The sequence below is a fragment of the Acyrthosiphon pisum genome, unplaced genomic scaffold (assembly GCF_005508785.2).
Source record: "Acyrthosiphon pisum isolate AL4f unplaced genomic scaffold, pea_aphid_22Mar2018_4r6ur Scaffold_21067;HRSCAF=22935, whole genome shotgun sequence".
NCBI lineage: Eukaryota > Metazoa > Arthropoda > Insecta > Hemiptera > Aphididae > Acyrthosiphon > Acyrthosiphon pisum.
Window position 1 is genome coordinate 40738 of NW_021770493.1, and position 14797 is coordinate 55534.

Sequence of the window (14797 nt, forward strand, 5' to 3'; positions counted from 1 at the left end):
CTATTTTGTAACAATATTATTTTAAATAATATAGTAATAATGAGTACCTGGCGAAATAATAATACCTACTAAAATATTATAAAAACATTTTTATTTTCTATTTATATTGAAATAAAAATGATCAAATAATATTATCCATTATATTTGTAATTTTATTAAAACATTATAATAAATAACATTATAATAATATATTTTTGCTATCTGGGTGTAACCAATGGCTGAGAGGCCCCGCGGAACGGATAATGAATCCTGGAATCAAATCTATGCAGCGGTCCAGGCGGTGGGTTGGCTGCATAATGTTCCTTCCCTTTTTTCGTAATATTCTTGTTCAGTCAGTAACCAATGCATCTGTTAATAAAAAAAAAATAAATAAATAGGTACTTGATTAATTTAAAACCTAGGGTCACAAAAATATTTTAATACTAATTTCCACATCACCCAGTGAGGTATAGTATATAGGATGCGTTTTTTTTACAGTGGTTTCCCCAATAGGCCTAATCCACTGTTTTTTTTTACGTGGTGTCCCCCGAAAGGCCTAATCCACGGACGTTCCCACGTCGACAGTTTTTTTTTAAGTGGTATCCCCGAAGGCCTAATCCACTGACGTTCCCACGTCGACAGTTTTTTTTTACGTGGTATCCCCTATGGGCCTAATCCACGAACCTGCCCAACAGCGAAAAAAAAAAAACTAATTAATGATTCCACGGCTTTGCATATCTCGCTTCATATCACGGATCTTCGTCCTTATACTGGTCAATGATCTGGGAGGATCATGTTTAAAACAAATGTGCGTCTGCAACAGAGCCATCAAGTCATCCTTGTTGTTCAACATTGGTGAATTGGTCAAAATCAGATCGCGTAAAATGTTTTCCTCTTGTTCCGAGTACTTCATCCTCTTCGGCGTCGTCAATTTCAAATTCACCATCCGGCCAGTAGGGGTGGTTGGTGACCCTGGAGGCGGTTGAAATGAAGTACCGGGTACAGGCGACGCAGGTGGCGGGGAGACAGATTGTGCTTGTTCAGGCTGCTCATGTGGATCTGAAAAAAAACGTCTATCGTTATAAAAAAAGAAAAGAAAAAATTAACAAAATACTCAACTCACCTATCTGGTTCCCGGTCAAGGCGTCCACAAACAATTCCCTAACATATGGGCTCTTTGGTACACCCGCACTAACGTCCTCCATGTGTACACGTTTGCGCTGAGCGGCATCCACAGAGGCGGCTACTTTTAATGACCTTTGTAATGCAGGAGAGTACACGGGTACTCTCCTGTACACAATGTCGACCTTAGGGTGGTCTGCAAGACCAGAACCGATAGGATAATGAACTCGTTTATCAAACTTGAACGTTGCTGGAACCGTTTTGTTTATCCAATAATGTTGCCTTCTTTTATAAAATTCTTTTGAACTCTCACCAATCTAAAATCAAAATCAAGTACATAATAAAAACAAAATGCATAACACGATGACTACACGTAATAATACACTAATTTCCACACCACCACAGAGGTATAGCACAAGGTGCGGTTTTTTTAACGTGGTATCCCCTATAGGCCTAATCCACTGTTTTTTTTTACGTGGTGTCCCCCGAAAGGCCTAATCCACGGACGTTCCCACGTCGACAGTTTTTTTTTAAGTGGTATCCCCGAAGGCCTAATCCACTGACGTTCCCACGTCGACAGTTTTTTTTTACGTGGTATCCCCTATGGGCCTAATCCACGAACCTGCCCAACAGCGAAAAAAAAAAAAAAACACCAATGTAGGCACAAGGTGCATATAACAAACCAACGGCAAAAAAAATAAAACAATAATAAAATTGTTTTATGAGGTCTACATCCGTTCTACACCATGGAAAGTATTGGCCTCGCACATTTCCGCGTTAAACTGGATGCGCCTCGTGGATCTGGCATCGACCTCTCCGACAAAGGTCCAATCACAACTAAAAACACAAAAAAAAAGTAATATTGTAGTTAAAACAGAAAAACGTTCAATGACGGTAAACATACATGGACCTATGGGACCTGGGAATTAGGTAGTTGATGGGCACGACTTCGACCTCTGCAAAAATCAGTTCTTTCAGGAACTTACAAACTTCTTCGAAATCGGCCCGCCGATGAAACAGTCCTTTCACTATTGCCATGCGGTACGAATGGCGCCGGACAAAAGCGTAATACACGTCCATGGCCGGTACAATCCCATCAACAGTAAGCCTGCCGATATTTCCAGTAATATTCGTGCCATACTCCCTTGTCAAACGCTTCAGTTTAAACGCAAGACCAGCTCTGGCCGTACAACCCATCCCAGCCTCAGCACTTGCAATCCTGGAGCAGATGTTAAGCCACTCGAGGGCTGCCTGCGTATAAAATAAACACAGCAATTAAAATTTATACAACGGAAATTAAAAAAAAACCTACGTCCTGGGGGCTGCAAGGATAGACAGTCGACGGTCAAGAAGCTAAACGTTTGGGCATAGCAGTTCGCGGACGAAACGACCTATCGGTACGTTGCCCAGAAAATTGGCAGCCGACAACGTCTTAAACTGTCCAATGGCAGAAGGGTCGTACCGACAAAACCCGTCTTCGTCGTGTCTGGTAGAACGCCTACAGCCGGGGAGAACCTGACGGGCCGGAAACAACTTCTGTACTCTGCTGTAATCCAGGTATCTGGTTTCTCCGTAGGCGTGAAACCGAAGAACAATCTCTATATCATTAGCTTGGGCTAGGAGCTAAAAGGAAGATATAAAAACAATGATAAATTGAAAAATACTGAAATGATTAATGATCGCTGGGAAAAAATATTTACATCACGATTGAAGTGGCTGCTTTCGGCCAACCTTACAATATCACCGAGCCTTTGCAAAGAAGAGGTGCAACGACCATTTACGTAGAATGGCCAATTCTTAGATGACTTGTGCACAACCCCGGAGCCCAAGCATACATCTACCAATCTGGTGCCGTAATCCTCAACGAGCGAGAGTATCTCCGAGGCAGTGCGCCCGCTGACGACGGCCTCCACCCGCAAGTCGGGTCCAAGGACAGCGTCATTGAAGAAGTCTGTCATCGAGCCAATAAATTGATGGCCGACTTTTTCAATAATCCTTATATTCTGCATGTCACTTTTTTCCGACGAAAGGCCACCTAACATCAGCCAGGTGAAGACTGATGTTTCGGACAAACCGCGGCGCAACATATGTATGGCGGGGTTATACATTTGTAGGTAGGTACAGTTCGGAAGAAGTTGCTAAGACACAACAACAAACGGCATTTAAATTATACAAACAAAACTATTTGTGTATTTCAAAAACTAAATTACCTGATGTTCCGACTTCACTCCATTGCACTTGAAATACCCGTAATCGTATAAACCAAGACCCGGGTAGAACCTGACCTTTTTTCCAATAGACCTAGCACCCTGACGAGAAGCAAAAACAGCCCGCACCGAAGACTTTAAGGCCAAAGTCACTGCCAAATGAGTTTGGACAATAATAATGGACTTGTGGTGCGGGTCTGTGAAGCGGCTCATATAAGCCTGCACCTGGTCCGGAGCCATTTGTAAACCGTGCGATGCTACGTAAAACCTATATTACAAAAATATAAATAAAATAGTGGAAACTAAAGGACAATACTTTGTAAAAAAAAAATCACTTAAAAAACACAACCTAACCCTTAAAAAGATCCAAAACTACAGAATTCCGATTGTTTTTGTTATATACAGGTCCAATTGTCTTAAAAAAAAATATAAGTGATGTATGTTACACTAATTTCATGGCTCTGAATATTTCTATGATAATACTTCTTAGTCCAGATCGCAGTTGTCTTATACCTTATACTAAACATCTTTTAAATTATTTTGTAATGACTTTTCAAAAAATATATGGAAAACATCTCTTATCACACAATATTCATGCTTTATTACATTTGTGTGATGACTACCAGCAATTTGGTCCTCTAGATAACTGCAGTTCATTTTTATTTGAAAATTATATGAAAAAAATTAAGTCTTTGGTAAGAAAAGCAGATCAACCATTAAAGCAAGTCATTAATCGTTATTCTGAAATTAATTCAATTAATAGAAAAGAATCTTGTAATTTAATAAATTATAATGACAAATCAGAATTAAAGCACCCACATAACAATGGTCCAATAACAAAAAATATCCATGGACAACAATATTAAACTTTAATATTTAGTCAAATTAAAATTAATGTTAAATTTAATAAAGATGGTACTATTTTGACCAACAATGGAGAAGTGGTAAAATGTTTAAATATTATTCAAGCATCTGATGAAATATTACTAATTGGTAATAAGTATGAAATATTAATACCATTTTTCACTGATTCTATAAATTCTACAATCTTGGAAATATTTATATTGGATAATTTATCAATGAATTTAAATTGTTGGAAGTTAACAAGCATTAAAAAAAAACTTATGGTTTTGGAAAATGATGGTACTTCAATAGCCATGCCTATTATACATACTATTGGACACAATGAATAAATCTGTTGTCTTAGTAAATTAAATATCACAGGTTTTTATAAATTACCAATTTAATAAATAAATTTACGCCTTTTCGCAATACATAGTAATTTCTTTTTATTATTATTATTTTTAGCAAAATGGAAAACTATTGGAGTGTTGTTTATTTCACGGATGAAAACAGTGTAGAGACCGTACCAAATATTTGGCTTGACAAAAAACGAGAGACTTGCGCTTGGCCCGCCAAACCGAAATATGTAAAGAAATTTATTGAACTTCAACAAAAACCAAATAAAAAAGATTTTACTTATCATCCTGCTAGAAAACTAGGGAAAAAATCTTACAGTAAATTTTAATTGTTTTTATGAAAACAAATTATGTATAATTATATAACTAATAATATATTATTTTCAATATTTAAAATATATAGCATCTTTAGCTGAAACCCGAGCCAAATTACCAAAAGCTACTCGTATGTCTGATTTGTCTAGTGCAGACGATGAAGTTAGGAAAATCAAAAAAAAAACCAAGAAGTATATCTCCTGACATGATCAAAACTTCATTAAAAACTAAAAAAGACCATTTAGTAAATACATGCCCAGGTCCAAAAAAATATTGTGATTTTATTAAAGATGGTAATAATTTTATGAAATATTTTCTTCAATTAGTAATTTACAATAAATGTCTGTAACATTATTATTTTAATCTAAATGTTTTTATTTGTTTAAGATTGCGTTGCAACAACTAGTTCGCTAGTCACCAAAAAAAGTATTTTATTAGTACCTTCAGATTCATCAAATGCAGACGATTCAGACACTGATCCATTGTGGAAATTAAATATAAGTACAATTAATAATAACAATTGTACCTATATTACACTGTATAACATATATGCTTGGATATATAATCAGGCAGTTAATAGAAAAGACAGCTAAGCACTTACTTATTAATTATGATTTATGGACAACTTTTATACTTGATCATCCATGGTTTTAGGTTTATACTTTATACAACAACTGTATATAAGACCATTTTATTATAACACTTAAAATATCAGAGTATAATATTAAGGTTAAAAATAATAATATAAGATTGGGAACTTACTAAAATTATTATTATTTATAAAATGTCACTACATATATGAAATAAAAAGTTAAGCCTATATTTATTATAAATTATTAGAATTTCTTACAATTTATAATAAATATAGTAGGTACCATAGTTTCTTACAATTAATATATTACAGACTTAATTTGTTTTTCATATTATATGTAGTGACATTTAATAAATAATAATAATTAACCATAAAAAACATCCCATAAAAATCCATTATACAAAAAACAACCCTTAAAAACATCACTTGAAAATCAATTTTCCAAAAATATCCCTTAAAAACATCCATTAAAAACAACATACCAAAAAAAATCCATTGTACAAAAAACAACCCTTAAAAACATCCCTTAAAATTACCTTAAAAATATAATTCAACAAAAAACATCAAGGTATCAAAAATACCTTAAAAACCCAATGGAAATCCCGTTTCAAAAACAAACCTTATAAAACCATCACTTAAAAATCAACACAAAAAAAATAAAAACATGAAAATCGAAAAATACACAGAAGTACTTACAGGTAATTCCCGGACAACTTTAGTTCGGTGGCAATCTTGTCAGCCTCAAGTGCCAACTGAAGCCAGTCACTGGGATGTATGTACCATTTCGCCATGGTCGGGTTTCCCGCACCCTTCATCCGACTCAGTGATTTTGGAGACAGTTTCATGACAGCTGGCGCAAAAATGCTCTCCATAAATTTGAGACGGTGGTCTATGATGGGGACATCTGCGACGGGTCCATCGGGGGACGACGACTCCGACCCAGACACCTCGTCCAGTCCCAATGAGGGTTTGGGAGAACTCACCAAAACCCTCAAAGGGAGACTGGGATCACCACCCAATGTGAACTCGATATGATCAAAATCTAAAAATAAATAAAAAAACAAATACAATAATGGTACTAAAAGCAAAATGAAAAACTTACTCTTCCTGTTCGGGCCGAAAATTCCTTCAAGCAATTTGACATTTTCGCAGGGTGAACAATTGCCACCGGGCCTGACGTCAAACGCGGAAAACGGCCTATAAGCCCCCATGCTCGAAAACCCTAGCACCACGCTGTCAACGTCAGCAACAACGCCCTTCAGTTTCGGATAATCGCGAATTGACATTTCCTCAAACTTATTAGGAAAAATGAAAAAAAATACAGACAAACAAACACAAACAAAAATACATTCATCGCTTCGCTCAGAATCTAAAATACAGTGTGGGTGGTGCGGAATACCGAATAAATAACACAATAAAACTTAAAAAACAACTCACCTGGGGTATTGGCCAACCATTGTCATTTTCACTAAACTGCTGCGTATTTTCCTAAAATATGTAATTTTAAAAATCAAAATTGAAAACCAAATTTTCACAAAAACAAAAAATCAAGTACAAAAATTATTAGATATGTGTGATAAACTTACATTAGAATTTCCAGCATTTGATGTAGAGCCAGGCAGGTTCGAGGTATCGCCATTACTCGACTGAATAACAAAAATACATGAAGTCACATGAAATGACAATGAAAAAATAAATAATATAATATAGGTACTTACCGAAGGTCCTTGTTCCATTTCAGGTTAGGAATTAACAAAAACAAAACGACAGAATATCTAAAACAAAAAAAAATGTAAAGTTAGAATATACAGCTTTCGTTAAAATTTCGTGGAAATAGATCTGGCGACTTCATCACTGACGTCCCCCCGGTTCCGGGGTCTCATACACGCTAAGTTATGCATGGCTAAACTTTTTTTATTGTGGGGGGGAAAGTACCCTGACTATGGGGGGACCATTTAGAGTGTCTCGAAACATAATTTTTGGTGGTAAAACGGGGAACCCAAGTTGAAACGCGACAGAGATATATTTAAATCAATAAAAACAGTGGATTAATTTTTGATATGTTATGCACGTGACCAACAACAACCCACAGCCGTTTACAAAATACAGTTATGACGATCGCCGGCTAAGTTATGCTTAAGATGTGCTACGCCCCTCCAAGCCCTCCCCCAAATTGTGCCTAGGACTAGAAACAAATGGATACAAACTAATTTATTTTTCAATGCCCATTCAATAGGCAATAACTAGTTTCTGTTATACATAGGCGAACAAGGATCCCACTTAAACGATTACAAGGTCCAGTCATAGAAGATGGATTTATTTATTTAATGCTGGGAATATATCTAAAGAAAAACTAAAAAATATAATAACACAAGTGCAATTTGATCCTCATGAGTACTAGTGGTTTTATGAACAATTTAATTTATAAACTATATATTTTTTTCCCCTGTATCATTATTAGTCTTAGAAATCAGTTAGGTTAATATTTGATAAAAGTATATTTTATTTTTAGTTTTTCATTTGATTTTCAGTATGAATACCTACATAAAAGTGTAGAGAATATTTTTTTTTTTCTAATAATTTTATTGAAATTAAATAAATACATTTTTTCCTTTATACCTAACTCTTTTATTCACTGTACCTAACTATTACATTTTTACACCATTATTTTATGGATAAAGGTGTTAAATGATTTTTTTAAGTAACTTGGTGGAAGTATCATATCCAAGTTGGAGTATGTCACAGAGCATCCCAAGAACCATATTTATCATCTTATAATTTATTTCATAAATCAAATATCAATTAAGTTCCATTGCTTTTCAATATCTAGTTACAAAAGTAGCGTTTATGAACAATTAAAAGTATGCCAGTTAACACCTTTGTCCACTGACCCATAATTATTTTATAAACACTAAGTAAAAAAACCACAATTAACATATTATAATGTAAATAATAAAATAAAATTAATATACCAAGAAACTTATTGATTTTTGACAAAACCTACATCTATTGACATCTGAGTAATAGTTTATATTTATGTGATACATTTATAAACAATTCTCATTTGACTTAACCCCAATCGTAGTTAATACCATTCTCACCAATTAACTGATACAATGTTATAAGTTTAATGGATTTTGTCAATTATAAATATTTTGATATAAGATATTAAATATTAATATTGGTGCAAATTATATTTCTTTATAGAGTGTCTGGTGTTTCTCACACTATAACATTATGACGTATATTAATAATAATAATATGTCATGAGTAAATGAAAATTAGGTTTTTTTAAGGTTGGATAAATGTTCATAAATTTCTCATTAATTTAAACAATACTTGGCTATTAATTGCTGTTTTCCCTAAAGCTTATGCAAAACACCTTCAGGTAATACTTAATTTTTTAACCTGCACATGAGTAAATCAGATAATATTCAGAATCGAATAATATCTATTAAATGTATAATGTGGGTAGGTATACCTATATTATTTATTATCTTATATTATTATATTAAAGACATTTTATTAAAGGTACCTATCTGCCATCTTATTAATAAATATTTATGAATATAATTTGAACTTTCTCATTTTGGTAAGTTAATTTGAGTTTACATTTGGTCTCTGTATTTTTTCTTTTATAATACAAAATTTTTCTTTTTTGACATAACAGGACTAATCAAAAAGTTATTCTCTATTTGACATTTTTAGATTCTGAGCGGAGCGATGAATGTATTGGTTTTACAATGATGTGTGTTTTTTTATTTTTTTTTTTTTTTTTTTTTATTTTTTTTTTTTTGTGTCTGTCATCACGTTTTGGGACAGTAAAAGTGCTTGGATTTTCCTAAATAGTACCTTTTCTGATAGGAAAGTGAATCTAGTTGGTACTTTGGGGGGTCAAAAGTAAACATTTCCCAGTAGTTTTCAAAAGCGACGTGAAAAACAAAAGAAAAATTAAGGAAAAACGGGAATTTTTACGCAAAATCGATTTTTAACAAAATTGATTTTGGTTTTTGGTGTAACTCTAAAGCAAATGACCATAGATGCATGAAATTTTCACTGGTTGTTTATATTTGCATTTTCTATACACGATAAAATTTTGAAAATAATTTGACTTTTTTTGAACGGTTTACAGACATTGTCAGTTTTCAATTTTTTTAGTTTTTTTTTCTATAAATATCAATAAAATTTTATTTGTTGGTTAAAAAAGCTTGAAAATTTAATAGAAGGCTACTTGTATATTGTTTCAAAGGCATATGAAAAAAATTAAAAATCGTAAGTCACAGTTTTTATTTATAAGCATTTAAAGTTCAAATCTTGACAAAATACGGAAAAATCACGAAAATTAGCAAATTATTTTGAATTGAAAATTCGTAAAAATTTTTCTTTTGAAATCTAAGGTTTGAAAATGTTATACAAGATTCCTCATAAGTTTGTCTACCTTTGTCAAAAAAAAAAATGTCTACTAGAAAGTCAAATTAAATTTTTATGAGCGTTCGAAATTCATATTTTTACAACATTTGATATTCACTCGATTTCTTATGTAACGTTTTTCTTATTTTGTTGTTATTAATAAACGAATGACTGTAGATACTTGAAAATTTCACTGAATGTTTATATTAGCATTTTCTATACACGACAAAATTTTGAAAATAATTTGACTTTTTTTGAACGGTTTACGGACATTGTCAGTTTTCAATTTTTTTAGTTTTTTTTTCTAGGAATATCAATAAAATTTTATTTGTTGGTTAAAAAAGCTTGAAAATTTAATAGAAGGCTTCTAGTATATTGTTTCAAAGGCATATGAAAAAAATTAAAAATCGTTAGTCACAGTTTTTATTCATAAGCATTTAAAGTTCAAATTTTGACAATATTTATCACATTTAAAATTTAATAATTATTTTGTAGTTAAAAATTTATAAAATGTTCAACTTTTATAGCTATAAGGATTGAAAATTTAAAACAAGATTCCACGTAAATAGGTTATATATAAATTACTTTATTCACATTCATATCATCAAATATACTTATTAATATCATAGGCTGACTGACCGTTTTCGCTCAGAATCGTTTTTCTTATACAATGATATTATATCATTGAATTCAAATTTAACACCATCCATAACAGTGACCCACTTGTAACCTAATGTACAGCAGAGCGACATCCACTTACCCACCTTTTTTCTTTTTCCCTTCATATTAAATACATTTTTTTTACTTTCAGTTGGGAAAAGAAAACTAATACCTATAGGTACCTATTAGGCTAGGTATTTTATGTCTATGAAGTTTTTCTCCTAATGTCTGTATAGTACCTAGTTTGAAAAATGTTGAGAGTAGTCCAATTTTTAGAATGAGGGAGTATGGCTATGTATCATCAATTCAATTAAGTCTAAAATTGGTATTTCTATTTTTTCATATAAAATACATTTATAATAAAAAAACTAATTATAATTAGTGACAAATATTTTTCTTAGCATAGGAACCAATGGGGAGCTTGTTAGGAGTTGGTGTGCGTAAAATATATTAAAAATTACATTTCTACATTTATCTGGATGAATTTAGAGAAGGTCGGTAATATCTACAAAAAGCACTTTGCACCTAAACCATGATGTGAACTACCTAGTGATTAATAATCTAGTAAGTACCTAACAAATTAGACATTCAAGGTAGTGAAATAATGAACTGTATAATATGCAGTAATGGAAAATATTAACTGACATGAAATTTTAATTTTAATAGTTTTGTCTGTGACCCTATACTTACCTAACTTATTTGTGATACCTACTACAATGTAAATATGACTAAACTATTTACATTTTACTATATCTAAAAGCGACTGACCAATTTTTAAAATCCCTAAATATTGTCCTACATTTGGCCTTTCAAATGTACCTACTAGATCAAATATTTTCTACCAGAAACCACTTCTAAAGTGGGAAATTGAAGTGTTGGTTATTCTACTTCTTTTCAGACAAAAACAAAATATGTATGTGTTGTCTTAAACACTGCAGAAGTCAATACATAAATAGTCAAATGAATATTTAACTTTGATTGTAATTAAAAAATTTACATAAATATATAATAATAATGAATGTACAATATCTAGTAGAAATAAAAAAAGGTGGACAAGACTAAGGTGGGTACAGATTATGCTGTAGATTCTGTAATGATTACTGTCGAACATGCCATTTTAATTGAATGATACATCATTGCATACAAAAAATGATATCCGAGCAGAGACGTTGTATCATTCTAGTATACTTGTATAAATACCTTATTTAATAATTTTAAAAAACCAATAGAAAATATTTAAAGATCTAATGGCTAGGAAAATGTGCGAAAATGTGCGAGGCCAATACTTTCCATGGTGTAGAACGGATGTAGACCTCATAAAACAATTTTATTATTGTTTTATTTTTTTTGCCGTTGGTTTGTTATATGCACCTTGTGCCTACATTGGTGTTTTTTTTTTTTTTCGCTGTTGGGCAGGTTCGTGGATTAGGCCCATAGGGGATACCACGTAAAAAAAAACTGTCGACGTGGGAACGTCAGTGGATTAGGCCTTCGGGGATACCACTTAAAAAAAAACTGTCGACGTGGGAACGTCCGTGGATTAGGCCTTTCGGGGGACACCACGTAAAAAAAAACAGTGGATTAGGCCTATAGGGGATACCACGTTAAAAAAACCGCACCTTGTGCTATACCTCTGTGGTGGTGTGGAAATTAGTGTATTATTACGTGTAGTCATCGTGTTATGCATTTTGTTTTTATTATGTACTTGATTTTGATTTTAGATTGGTGAGAGTTCAAAAGAATTTTATAAAAGAAGGCAACATTATGGATAACAAACGGTTCCAGCAACGTTCAAGTTTGATAAACGAGTTCATTATCCTATCGGTTCTGGTCTTGCAGACCACCCTAAGGTCGACATTGTGTACAGGAGAGTACCCGTGTACTCTCCTGCATTACAAAGGTCATTAAAAGTAGCCGCCTCTGTGGATGCCGCTCAGCGCAAACGTGTACACATGGAGGACGTTAGTGCGGGTGTACCAAAGAGCCCATATGTTAGGGAATTGTTTGTGGACGCCTTGACCGGGAACCAGATAGGTGAGTTGAGTATTTTGTTAATTTTTTCTTTTCTTTTTTTATAACGATAGACGTTTTTTTTCAGATCCACATGAGCAGCCTGAACAAGCACAATCTGTCTCCCCGCCACCTGCGTCGCCTGTACCCGGTACTTCATTTCAACCGCCTCCAGGGTCACCAACCACCCCTACTGGCCGGATGGTGAATTTGAAATTGACGACGCCGAAGAGGATGAAGTACTCGGAACAAGAGGAAAACATTTTACGCGATCTGATTTTGACCAATTCACCAATGTTGAACAACAAGGATGACTTGATGGCTCTGTTGCAGACGCACATTTGTTTTAAACATGATCCTCCCAGATCATTGACCAGTATAAGGACGAAGATCCGTGATATGAAGCGAGATATGCAAAGCCGTGGAATCATTAATTAGTTTTTTTTTTTTCGCTGTTGGGCAGGTTCGTGGATTAGGCCCATAGGGGATACCACGTAAAAAAAAACTGTCGACGTGGGAACGTCAGTGGATTAGGCCTTCGGGGATACCACTTAAAAAAAAACTGTCGACGTGGGAACGTCCGTGGATTAGGCCTTTCGGGGGCCACAAAATGAAATTATAAACGTCTTATAGAGAATTTTCCTGGCTTTCCGAATATATAGGTTTAATTCGGCGCCACCTTCCGGAACACGGTCGGAAAAATGAAAAACCGCGCATGGGTACTTGCGCGCGGCAGTACGAAAACATGGTCCCCTGGGGTGGTCGGTCGCATTTTACTATGTCCCCGAAAGCTTTGTACAAAATGAAATTATAAACGTCTCATAGAGAATTTTCCTGGCTTTCCGAATATATAGGTTTAATTCGGCGCCACCTTCCGGAACACGGTCGGAAAAATGAAAAACCGCGCATGGGTACTTGCGCGCGGCAGTACGAAAACATGGTCCCCTGGGGTGGTCGGTCGCATTTTACTATGTCCCCGAAAGCTTTGTACAAAATGAAATTATAAACGTCTTATAGAGAATTTTCCTGGCTTTCCGAATATATAGGTTTAATTCGGCGCCACCTTCCGGAACACGGTCGGAAAAATGAAAAACCGCGCATGGGTACTTGCGCGCGGCAGTACGAAAACATGGTCCCCTGGGGTGGTCGGTCGCATTTTACTATGTCCCCGAAAGCTTTGTACAAAATGAAATTATAAACGTCTTATAGAGAATTTTCCTGGCTTTCCGAATATATAGGTTTAATTCGGCGCCACCTTCCGGACACGGTCGGAAAAATGAAAAACCGCGCATGGGTACATGCGCGCGGCAGTTCGAAAACATGGTCCCCTGGGGTGGTCGGTCGCATTTTACGAAGAACGGGCACAATATAAATTATGTAAGTGAATTTCATGGCGCCATCTTGTGGTTGATGCTAGTACAATTGGCGAGTGCCCTAAATATAATAAAACGCAACCGTGCACACAAGGCTTGTTATCACTAGTCGTCCGAGTAAATAGTCCCCTAGCCATGGTCCCCCAACTTCACACTCGTTGACGTATCTATATTTTTCAGTAATAATGTTACTCACTTCCCTATTGCTGTAATCTAATAGTACCTGTAACTAATATTTAAAATACAACTTACTGTTGAACTAAACAAAAATTTATATGATATAGTATAAGAAAAATAATAACAAAATACCAAACAAAGCATAAAAGTTTTTCAAAAATCAGATCAGCACCGTTGAGACTTAAGATTAAACTTATTAATCAAATGTATGAATAATATTCATAAAAGGATAATTTTGTGGCGCGACTCAATAAGGTGTATGAAGAGTCGACCAACAATATTCGTTAGACTTTAACGAAAGATCTACTCGTCGAGGTATTAAGATGTAAGTTTATTGATGACACGTTCATATAACAAAAAATTGATGGTGGGTGTCGGTCGCACGTGGTTGCCGTCGGTCTGAGTAGTTTTATGATTCGCCGTTGGTAAACAGGGTCGCGTCAGGGCCTTTGAAACCGTCGATTGCTGAGTACTATTCCTCGTTGATTACAATTCTGACATCTGATTCCTGAATGTTTTAACTAATTTGAACAAGAATCGATGGTAAGTGAGATTACAAAATGCAAATTTACAGTAAATAGGTACGTATCGTAAATCATTGGGAAAACGAGAATATTTACGAAATATACAGGTTTTCGGAAAAATCAGTTATATTTTTCTTGTGTGATTAAGCAAGGATAGTAATTCTTATAAGAGTTATAATCGTAGACTTGAAGTAATTTAGAGTTTAAAGTTTAAATTTTAAACTGTGCA